The sequence below is a fragment of the Sus scrofa genome, chromosome 8 (genome assembly GCF_054392235.1).
Source record: "Sus scrofa isolate SSC_HxYL_T2T_F1_AM1 chromosome 8, Sscrofa_HxYL_maternal_Yorkshire_Landrace_v2.0, whole genome shotgun sequence".
Lineage (NCBI taxonomy): Eukaryota > Metazoa > Chordata > Mammalia > Artiodactyla > Suidae > Sus > Sus scrofa.
This window is the reverse complement of record NC_139390.1, coordinates 97,314,216-97,326,901: the sequence shown is the minus strand read 5'-3', so window position 1 is coordinate 97,326,901 and position 12,686 is coordinate 97,314,216. Positions and strand designations below refer to the sequence as shown.

General features: G+C 34.4%; 1 long non-coding RNA gene across 5 annotated transcripts in view; it reads right to left on the bottom strand.

Moving 5' to 3' along the window:
* The window catches only part of LOC102163618 (uncharacterized), a 501,092-nt gene that overhangs the window by 313,613 nt on the left and 174,793 nt on the right, over positions 1-12,686 (bottom strand). For 4 of the 5 annotated variants that reach the window (XR_014812955.1, XR_014812957.1, XR_014812956.1 and 1 more), the window contains 2 exons: positions 6,223-6,328; positions 1,294-1,444 (listed from right to left, as the gene is read on the bottom strand). This is a non-coding gene — a long non-coding RNA (uncharacterized LOC102163618). The remainder of the gene's footprint in view (positions 1-1,293; positions 1,445-6,222; positions 6,329-12,686) is intronic. The other variant, XR_014812954.1, reaches the window with a different exon arrangement.

Here is a 12,686-nt window from a genome sequence, read left to right as displayed (position 1 = left end):
ATTAAGGTAAGCATATATATCTTTTTTTCTGCAATGAAGCCACAAATTAAAAATAAGTAGTTTCCTTTCTTCTTCCTCTTTTTTTTGGAGGAGGAAGCCTTGTAGGATTTATCTTTTACTTGTAGTTAAAATGATCTGTATCATCCTTTTCATGATATTTTAAAAGGTCATTAATCTGTTCCAGGAAAACCAGAGAAGGATACAAAAACTCAATTTGGCTTGATTTTGTTTATCCAAATAAAAAACTAACAAACTTACAAAAAAAGTAGATACTAATAAAAGAATAGGGGAATCCATAATTCTAAATGAATAAATCCATAAAACAAATGGTTCTATTGGGTTCTAGGGCTCCTAAATTTTAGTAGTACCAGTGCTCTGGCTTAGTTTCAGATGTGACAGACATAACTCAAGGTTATTTTCTTTTCCAAAAATAACGCTGACCATCATTAAGAAAAAAAACATTTAACAATCCAAGGCTAAGGTAGCAAAACCAGGTTTTTGCAATATCTTACTTTTAGTAATTTATGCAAAACATCTGTACATAATATTAGGTATACAGAACTGCAAAACTCGGGCAATAATTTTTTTCCCAGAAACTGAGTTTATTTTTAAATTGTTTTATTTAAACAATTAAAATAATATATACCATTAAACTTGCCATTTTAACTTTATTGAAGCTTGCAATTAAGTGCCATTAATTACATTCACAAGCATCATCGCTCTTTCCAAACTTTTCGATGAGTTCAAATAGAAACTGTAAGCACTGTTATAACTCCCCATTTTCCTCTTCTTCAACTCTTGAAAAATTCAAATCTACTTTCTGTTTCTATCAATTTGCCTATTCTTTATATTTCATCTAAGTGGAATCTTATGCTATTTATCCTTTTGTGTGTCTGGCTTATTTCATTAGCATAATGTTTTCAAGGTTTGTCATGTCGTAGCATGTATCAGAACCTCATTTTTTTTCAGGATGAATAGTTTTTCATTCATTGTAGTATATGCCACACTTTGTTTATACACTCATTTGTTGATGGATATTTGGATTGTTTTCACCTTTTGGTTATTGTGAATTATATGATGTACTGTGTGTACTAGTGTCTGTTCCTCTGTTTTCAATCTTTTTGGATATATGCTGAGGAGTTGAACTGTTAAGTCATATGACAATTCTGTTTTTAGCTTTTTGAGGAACTCCCGAACTGTTAGAAACTGAGTTTTAAAAATTATTTTAGAAGAAATTTTTTTCCTTATGTATAATTTTCCATAAGGATGGTATAAAAATTCTTAAATTATTACCTTCCCAGAAGTTGTCTGAGGAATCATAATGCTTGGTCTACTGAGTTTCCTCACGCAGAGATTCATCCACAGCTGCAAATCATTGGGCGTCCTCATAGTCTTTAATGAGATTATTGGTGTCTTCAGAAAACTTGTGGCCACAGATTTAATCCTATCAGCAATCAAGAAACAATAGTGCAGAGGTGGGAATCAAGCAGGATCAAGATGGTGAAGAGTAAGACATGGTACTCACCTTCTCCCACAAACATGTAAAAAGAAAAATAACATATAGAACAATTAGCACTGAACATCCACTGAACGCTGGCATAAGAACTCAGATTTCGAAAAAGAGTAAGAAACATTCCACATTACTGGGTATAACAAAAGAAAGAAAAAATAGTGTGACGATTAAGGCAGGATCCTGGTTCCTGCTCATCAAGGGATAAACATAACAATATCTTGAGTTCTTCTGTATGAACTAAGGCCCTAATTCAGGTATAGGACCGTAACTTCAGACTGAGCTCAAGATTCCTGAAGCACTGCCTATTACCTGACCATCCAGAAATCACAGAAAGCCACAGCCCTGCAGTTCTGAGCCCAAATTTTGCCTATAAAATTTTCTAAACCAAAACCTTTGGGAGTTCTGATTTTTTAAAAAAATTAATCACTTGCTCTCTTTCCTTAGCCCTGCAATAAACCTATCTCTGCTCCAGACTCCAATGGTTTGGTTTATTTGGCCTCACTGGGCATCAGGCACACAAACTTTCATTTGGTAACAATTTTATGCTGTATAACTTCTCTATACTTCTGAAAACCAACTGTGTCTGCTTGCTAACACCTACTGCACCTTAAACATAAAATTCAAAGATCAACTAATCAGTAAAGTGTTTTCTAAATAATTAAGACTATTAGTTCTGCCCCATTTTCCAAATTTCTCTGAAAATACTTCTTTTACCATATGATACATTTTAACATAATTAGATATGCACGCACACTTTTTTTTCCAAGACAAGTCTTTGAAGGTATGTAATATGACTATTGTTTTAGAACTCTCTGAGAACAGGAAGATATGGTTTCAGCATATGAAATAGAACCTTGCCTATAGAAAATACTTTTTAAAAAACATTTTTGAGAGTTCACTTGCATCACAGACAGGTTAAGGATCTGGCATTGTCATTGTGGCAGCTCAGGTTGCTGCTGTGACTCAGGTTTGATCCCTGGCCCTAGAACTTCCACATGTTGCAGGTATAGCCAAAAAAAATTTTTTTTGGATGAAACAATAACGTGAATTATGTGTGTTCATTTTTTGGTTTATAGGCAGTGATTATAGTATAAATAGTTATGAATTACTTAGTGAGATTTACTTCTGCAAATGTACTACATAAAATTATACTCAGACCTAACCTATTAGTTGCACACAGTTATCCAACGTCAGAAAAAAAGTTAATAACAATATAAATTTATTACAATCACATGTTTTTTCTTGAGCACTTTTTTGCCTCTAAAATAATTGGGTATTTTTTTTCTTTTATATCTGATTTTGAATTACTAAATAACTTGAATTTGCAAATGCAAAAAAAACCTCTTGAATAATTATTATTATCTCTTTCTATATGGGAAAGTACTACATAGGTATCAGTTGGGAGACTTTGCCAGAATTTTTTTGGGGGTGAGGGGGAATAGGCTATAGACTAAATGTTTATGTCCCCTTAAAATTCATATGTTGAAACGTAATCCCCAGTGTGAAGATATTTGGAGATAAGGTCTTCAGAAGGTCATTATTTCATGTGAGTGGAACTCTCCTGAGTGAGATTAACGCCCTTATAAAAGAGGTTGCACAGAGCTCCCTTGTCCCTTCCACCATGTAAGGACAAAATGAGCAGATGAACCAGGAAATTGCACCTCATTAAACACTGAATATACCAGAATCTTGATCTCAAACCTACCAGGCTACAGAACTATGAAAAATACATTGCCATTGTTTATAAGATATCCAGTCTGTGGTATTCTGTTATAGCAGCTTAGAAGGACTAAATAGAACATATATGTATTTATAATAATACCACATTGTGGATAAGAGAAAGGACTTTGGATAAGATTACAGATAAAATCCAGACAACTTTACAATGTTTGGAACAAACATACTAACAAAAACCCCCAAGTTATCCACCATTTAGATGAAATTCAAATGAACTAACATCCTGAAATTTTTGTTTACTAAATCTGACAGCCCTAATTCCAGAGCCAAAAGTCTTAGTTCAGATATTAACTCTACAAAGGGTAGTATGTATGAACTTCAGTATGTTACTTAAACTCTGTGCCTCAGACTTCTCATTTTTAAAACTTAGCTTGTAATAGCATCTACCTCACTAACGGGTTGAAGTGTATGTGTGTGTATAGTATGTAATGTACTATGAATAGCATCTGGGTTATAGGAAGCATTATATGTATGAATTATAGTATTTCTTATGTTTTACTGTGATAATTCCATGTAATAAACAATCTCCAATTCACTGACTAACCACAAAAAATATGTATCCTTGTTCACTGGCCCATGGATTAGTTAAAACCTCTTTTAGAATGGACCAGCCAAACATCTATTCACATTCTTTGGGCCAATGCAAATCATGTGACTAAATCCAATATCAGAAAGTAAGGAAGTATCATTCTCCTACAGAGGGTGTGCTGAGGGAAAAGTGAATCCATACTGGAATCACTATCTACCACAGATATTTTTATTGTTAAGCACATACTATTTCTGGGCATTAGGAACTCAGCAGGGAACAAAAAAAGCCCCTGTTTTAGAAAGCTTATATTTCAGTGTAGAGAAGATGGGAAAAAAAAAATCAAGTGTTGTTCTTTACTTTAGGGAAAATTAATGGACAGTAAGGGAGAGGAGTGCTTGGACACGTAGAAAAAGATAGTATCCAAAGGACAAACCCTACTATGAAGTTACACACTGCATTTACCTACTCAATGTGCTGTAATACCTATTCATAATTCTATCTACTGTTACTACGCTTTCACTCAACTCTTTATTGTGACTTTGAAACTGTTCATTCTATAATAACTTTTTAAAAACATACAAGAGCACTAAATTTAGGCAATTTTTATAAAATCAAAGCATCAAATATATAGCCAGAAAAAACATTTTACATATGTACTTTGAAAATACATTTTTTTCATGAACTGCTATAAGCCTTCATGCAAATAATATGAAGAAAGCTTTGTTTACTTAGCAAAAGTGTTGTTAAAAAATTGGATATTTACTGAATAATACCACTCAGTGAACTGACTTTGGGTCAGTTGCATTTTGGTGAATTAGCCTTAAATCAATTGATTGAGAGACATACCTACCATTCTTCTTCCAATGAGGTGCGTGCGTGTGCGCGCACACACACACGCACACACACACACACACGCGCACACACACACACGTTGTAGAGGGTTAAAACTGCCCAGAACACACAAACCAGGAAATGAGGAGAAATGGTGGTGATGAAGCATGCATTTTTTAAGGTTCAATGCTAACATACAGAGTTCAATTAGGAAGAATATTAGTATGATGACAAAGCCTCTGATAGAATGCATGCCGAGAGCACAGAGCATTTCAAATAATCAATCTTTTCTGAATCTTCACAGAAACAGAGAGCTGATGTAGGTCAGGAGCCAAATTTAACATAGCATAACCAGAGTATAAAATATCACATACCCCCCAAATTATATCAGAATCTACACACTACAACCATGAAAAGAAAATTCAACCATCATACACTAATCAATGAACACACTTAAGGAAAACTTTTCATACTTTCTTGACAGACATGCACCAGGGTAAATTTTACAGAATAAAAATAACATATGAAATAAAAATTGAAAAGGACTAGTGGACCAGTGGAAGTAGAAATTCCATTCTGAAGACTTAGAGAAAGAACACACAAACATTTTTATTCTGATTTTCTCTAAGAAAAAAAAAATCAAAAAAGGCAATGGTTAAGATTCTCAAAAGAATAAAATAAACACATAATGAGTAGAATTAACATCTGCAGGTTGCAGAGAAAGGAGGAAAATGAGGAAGCAACAGAAAGAGATACAAAGACTGAAAACAAATTTAATGGAGCAGAAGATAAAAAGGAAGTATTGAAATGTATCTAAATTTATAAAGCTTAGTTAAATTAATATTAGAGATACCAAATGCATTTTTGTTATTTGAAGAAAAATTAAAAAACAAGAAGAGGTGAATTTTGAAAGATTGTGCAGGGTATAAGGATAAGTTAAATAAGGAAGATGATAAAAATAGAGCGAAATAATGAAAACCCATTCTAAAATGTAAAGGTACATGACTAAGCATCCAAGTTCCATGGGGTCTGTTCCTGGTTCCTGGCAATGTAGGGCTCTACTGGGCCACAGTTGGGATTTTTGTGGAGAGGAACACAGCCCTGTTAAAAGTCCAGACCTCTGCTACATAGAATTTTGTTCCCCTGCAACCAGATCTCAAGGGAACTCCTTAGCTCTGCCAATGTGGGCTGTGCCATGGAGTCCACTCTTTAGAGAAACTTGGGAAAATCAACTCCCAAGGACACCCTGTGTATCTTCCTGCCACAGGGCCATAAGAGGTCTGGCTCAAAGGACCTACTAAGCTCTGCATCTGGAGTGCAGTGTGAGGAACCAACATGCAAAGAAAGCAGCCTTCTGGACTGGGGTGGCTCCTGTGCACAAAGGCCTAAAAATTTGGATGCCTGAGGGCAGGTGTGCTGCAAGTGAACTGCAACTGGGCACGCATGTGCCGCACTCCGGGCTCAACCAGGCAGCCAGTCTTTTTGGGATCTCTGGGTATGGGCAGGATGACCAAACCACACATGCGGACTTCTTGGAGACATAAAATTTTAAAGAAAAGACTTGTAGGTAACTTTAAGGAAAGACTACAATTGAAATGAAAATTATAATTACATTCATATTGGAAGATGGCTTCTTTTCAATGAAATAATAGCTGGTTATTCATGTCGAAGTAAAATCTTTCTTATTCCAGGTGTCAATTCTCTTTAGCTGACGATCACTGTGAACACACATATAGTTTTAAAAAGTTGACTATTAACTCATTGCAATGAAAGAAAACAAACATCATGGAGAACTACAGGGGTCCTTGTTAGGAGGTATTATTAGATCTGGAGGAGATATAAAGAAAGCGGTGCTTTGCTCTGGAATAGATGTTATCTGGAAGTGGTGGTAATTCTATGATTGGAGATCTAAATAAGCTGTATTTAGGAAATGATAGGAATGAAGTGTGGATAATTATGTAAGGGAAACCACAGACCAATGAAATTTAATTGGTGAAGAAGCAATGGCCATTTATACTAGTCAAGATAGGTGAATATTTGGTCCTTATTTTAGTTCATTTTTATATAAGTTCAGTTATTTTATATGAGTTCACTCCATGACTATGGAGCTGTCTTGTTTTTGTCTCAACTCATCAAGATCAAAGAGTGATCTTATCTATTGTTTGTATTCTGATAATTTTTATATTCAGTACAACACAAAAACTAGCCGAAATTACCTAGGTGTGAATGGCAGATTAGCTCTTGGCAACAACAGGCCAATTCCAGCTATATTTTTGTATATCCTTCTCTTTTCCATCCAAAGACAGATGAACTTAGGCTACAGGATGTGAATCTCTGGTATAAAGATTTTCACCATGGCTAAAATTTTGCTGATCAGGAAACTATTCAGAAAATGCAGACTGTGATTGTATTGATATTTGGGTCTCCTGCTCCTTTTATGTTAGGATGAGTTGATGAACACTCAAACTTGAAAATGGATGTGTGATAGCATTTAATATTCTGGGTAGGGTACATACGCCAACTTCAACGCAGGCAATTATCAGAAACAGCAGTGTTGGCTTCAGGTAAGCAGATCTTGGTTGCTCTCTCTCTCTGGGTGTGCTTGATCTCTCCAAATATTGGGATGGCAGTTGGCCAGGCAACCTCAATTCTTGGATGGATCCAAGAAAAATTGATTTTGAGTTTGTCCAACATTTGCTAATGACAACCTCTAGACTTTTTACATCTTGGAGCTGAAATTAAAAGACCATTTAACTAATAATTTTTAATTTTATCTATTTACAGATTTTCCTAGCTTACGAGCCAATCTTGGAACTATAGGCAGAACCCAATGTTTGATTTAATTTAATCTTATTTTGCATCAAGACAATTACCAGCAAATTACAGTAATTTTACAAATATGTAAAATACACCATAATTTGTCCCAAGTGAAAATATTTATAACATCATAATTTGAGTAAATTTTTAACCTATTGTGTCAGATTCTGTAACTCATTCACCTCCTCATGACATTTCATTTTATTTTGATTCTTTATCATGCCATCCTTATTGTGTTGCTTTGATTTTGCTATTTCTGTTTTGATTCTATTTCTTTTTTGTCACTTTAATGTTTGGATTCTAGTAAAACTTCAAAATACATAAACTTTAAAAACATAGTTTATATTTTTGACCCCGAAGATAGGATTAATTATTATATTTAAGATAAATTACTTAATGATGTTCCTAACTTGAGGATCCTATGTTGTATGATCTAATATAAAGTCCACAAGAAATGAAACAGAATTAGCAAACGTTAATTTATTAACATAAATTTGAAGAGCAACTCATACATTATTTTGTCTCCAAACATATTATTAGTTTTTGATGTGTCAGGAATAATATGTTTTCTTTTTGCTTCTGGCAAGAATAGAAATTTAAAAAAGGTCCATACAATGTTCAAGCAAACCCATGCATCTGTTCACAAACTGACATCATACATGGAAGGAAGGACAAAAGAAAGAAAGAGGCAGACCACTCCAGATTGGCAGGTGGTAGCTTACTTATAAGGAGCTCTTTATCTTGAGAGACCACAGATGAGCAGATCTTCAGACATGCCTGCCAGAATCTTAAAAGTTAAAAGCAGACCCCAATTATGTTCAATCACATATTCAGTCCAGATGGTCTCACCAGTGCCTTGCTATCCCGAGGCTGTGTCCTTAGAACAGCTCCCAGTGTGGGAACAGTAGACAGAGTGTACATTCAAAGGACAGAGGAGGGAGCCTCCGATTGCCTGGGTCCAGCTGGGGGGGGTCAGTCCTTAATCATGTCCTTTTGATCACATTATCTAACATCATACAGCACATTGCAAGAGAAAGAAAAGATTATAACTATTGTTCATAAATAAAACATCTAGTTCAAAAATAAATATTAGGAGCCCACCTAGCAGGATGGTCTTTTGAGCCTGCCAAAGAACAGTGTGTGTGTGTGTGTGTGTGTGTGTGTGTGTGTGTGTATAACAATATACACAATACCATATATATATATATATATATATATATATATATAGACATATTTCTCCAACCTACGGCAAAAGTCACAGAAATTAGTTTGAATATATAATAACACGGTTTAATATCTTAATTTTAATATTGTTTAAGCTATATTTAGTTTATTTTTTACAAATTATAATTTAAAGAAAAAGGGATAAATTATCTCTTAGATCTTGGACATTTTTCTGAAATCAAAGAAAGTTAATGAAACAAACAAACATATTAAGTCATTTTAAAATGCCATTTTCACCACAATAGATTAAAATATAATCAACACATTATAAAATGTCTTGGCTACAATTATAAGCTACCTAAAGTCTTTCCATTATTATGTTCTATAAATATTATGTCATTTCTATGCCAACCACAGTAATTTTAAATGTTTACTTTTAATCAATAGTGGAGTAGACTGCTTTAATATCCAAAGATTAAAACAAATAAATGCACAATTTAATTTTAACAGAAAGTCTTGCAATTTGTAGTTTACTACTGATAGCTGGTTTGCACAGATGAAAGTGCCAGAGGCTGACATATCTAGATAATTAGCATTATTAAGTGAAGAGTTTGCAGTTAGACTCCCTTATTTCTTAGATAAATATGTGATAATATAAATGGCAATGTATGATATATAAATAAAACTTACTACTCAAACTTCAAAATAGAAACTAGCTATAAATATGTGTGGCATACATATCACCTATGTGCACACACATACATATATGCCTCCTTACACTTGTGATTTAAAGTCTTAGATTCTTAGGATTTGGATCTTTCAGATCTTCATGTTGGTTTAGTTCAGGTGAAATTTATAGATTTGGAAAATTTTAGATATGAAAATATTTGAAGATATTATTATGGCAACTTATTTTAATTAAATTAGTAGGTAGATTGGTTTGTCTGTGTGCCTGCTATTTGTAATACTATAGAGGAAATTGCTTTCTGAGTCTGTGTACATGAGTTAAAAAGACAACATCCTGTGAATAAGGGTGATCAGGTATGGGGTCTGCTGACCAGTAAAGACTGAATGAGGCCTTAGAGAAGACAATGTTACCAGGGTGCATTTCATATATTTAAAGGAATGCTGGAATTAGAGAAGGCTGGATAAATGGAAAGGTCTTAAAGATGAGTTGGGTTAATTTTCTTTCAGTTAAAAATGAGGAAAGCAAAACAGAAAAAATGATGAATTAAGTGACTTAACCTAAGCCACAGGACAAAACAATTAGAGTCAAAAGTTTATGCCCAATGTTGTTAACTGTCCTAGTGAGGAACAATGCTATGTCTTCATATCATATATCAGAATTCACAAGTAGATAGCAATACCTCAGTGTTTCATCTCATATACTAAACAAAGAAAAGGACTTTTGGAGAGGGTGGGTATGGATGATTTGGCAAACAGTCCACAGGATGTTAGAAAAGAGACTAAAAATATCCAAAATAGAATTAGTAAGAAGGAAATTTATTCAGTTATTGATCAACACAAATTATTTTTGTCCCACCTAATGCCACAGAATCAATAAAACCCTTATAATGCTTTAGGGGAGGTGAGTATATAGCAGACTTTTTTCTTTCTTAATTTTGACAAATCTTCTCTAACACTTATACACATTAGAGCAGAATAAAACTTTTACATAAATAACCAACTTATAAAACTCCATTGAGGATACCTACCTTTCAAGATCTTTGATTTACTGATATGAGAGATATAAATTATTTAGAATAAATATTTGAGGTAAGGATAAAGGAAAATATTAGAAAACTAAAAAAGGGTGAGAATGAATTTGAACCGGGATGAAATTAAAATTTTTCCTGAATATAGTTTCCACTAATGCTTGGATAAATAAAAACTAAGGAATAAAAAGCCCATTTATAATAATATTTGTACATTGATCTACACAATTATACTACTGGTGGCTTACTGTGTTGTTTAGAATTCAGTTCCTAACATGTGCTCATTATTCCTTCATTCAAAAAATATCTGCCAAGTACCTATCATGTGTCAGACTCTGTTCTACATGGTAAACCTCAGTTGACAAAACTAAGTTACTTGACATCAGGATGCATATATCCTAGAGGGTAGAAACAAACAGGCAGCAATAAAAATAGTAAGTAAATTGTTCACTGCAAAGACACAATTATATCACGAGGAAAGCATATTATAAATCTAAAATGTACGGGATGGTGGGGTAAAGCAAAGTAGGTCCCCTGGTACGGGTAGGAAGCAGGCTGCAGGATTCTACAGGGAAGTCAACATGAAGATGGGATTTGAGCAAAGACTTGGAGGCAGAATAAAACTGAACCAACAGATATATGGGGGGAAGAATATTCCAGGCATGGGAACAGCCAGTGTAAAGCCATAGGTTTGAGCTTGCCTGGCATATCTGAGAAACAGAGGGGGTTGAGTATGGTTGGTATGGAGTAAACCAGGGGTATAAGAACAGGCCAGTCACTAACACCTAGTCCAGCCTCAGTTCTTGATTCCAGTGTTCTTAATCTCTTCTCTGCTGAGTTACCTTCAGGGATCACAGAAGGATCCTAGAACTGCCACTCCTACATATTAAAAATGGCATTTGGAAGCTTTGCTGTGACCCAGTCCGGTAGAGTTTCTGTAGTGCTTTTCAGATCCAGAAGCCCCTTCCTCCTCCTTAGCAATTTCGTCACAACTTTTGAAATGCTTACTTCCTCAGTACTGAAATTTAAGGTGTAAAAATTGTACTTACTTCTGTAAAGAAGTATTAATAAACATGCTTCTCAGTTCAAATAACCCAGTAATTCTAAGTTAATGAACTTACTATATACTATATACATGACTTTTACTACACATGAAGCTTGGGCTACCTTAAATTATACACTATGATAATCCAAATTGTTTTGAAAGTGTGTTGATTTTATCATGTTCCTGACATCTCATTTTTCCATAAGGGTTTTGTCTTTGTTCCCTATTGTTGAATTGATCTTATAAGTTCATGTATATTTTTAAATGGATTTTCTTTCTAAATTTACTTATTTTAAGAATTTATGTTTCCTAGTTTTGGAAGTCCTAGCCACAGCAATTAGACAAACAAAAGAAATAAAAGGCATCCATATAGGAAGAGAAGAGATAAAACTGTCACTGTATGCAGATGACGTGATACTATACATAGAAAACCCTAAGGACTCAACCCCAAAACTCCTTGAACTGATTAATCAATTCAGCAAAGTGGCAGGATATAAGATTAACATTCAGACGTCAGTTGCATTTCTGTATACCAGCAATGAAACATTAGAAAAGGAATACAAAAATACGATACCTTTTAAAATTGTACCTCACAAAATCAAATACCTCGGAATACACCTGACCAAAGAGGTAAAGGACCTATATGCCGAGAACTATAAAACTTTAATCAAAGAAATCAAAGAAGATGTAAAGAAATGGAAAGATATTCCATGTTCCTGGATTGGAAAAATCAATATTGTGAAAATGGCCATACTACCCAAAGCAATCTACAGATTCAATGCAATCCCTATCAAATTACCCATGACATTTTTCACAGAACTAGAACAAATAATCCAAACATTTATATGGAACCACAAAAGACCCAGAATCGCCAAAGCAATCCTGAGAAACAAAAACCAAGCAGGAGGCATAACTCTCCCAGACTTCAAGAAATACTACAAAGCCACAGTCATCAAAACAGTGTGGTACTGGTATCAAAACAGACAGACAGACCAATGGAACAGAATAGAGAACCCGGAAATAAACCCTGACACCTATGGTCAATTAATCTTTGACAAGGGAGGCAGGAACATCAAATGGGAAAAGGAAAGTCTATTCAGCAAGCATTGCTGGGAAACCTGGACAGCTGCATGCAAAGCAATGAAACTAGAACACACCCTCACACCATGCACAAAAATAAACTCCAAATGGCTGAAAGACTTAAATATACGACAGGATACCATCAAACTCCTAGAAGAAAACATAGGCAAAACACTCTCTGACATCAACATCATGAATATTTTCTCAGGGCAGTCTCCCAAAGCAATAGAAATTAGAGCAAAAATAAACCCATAG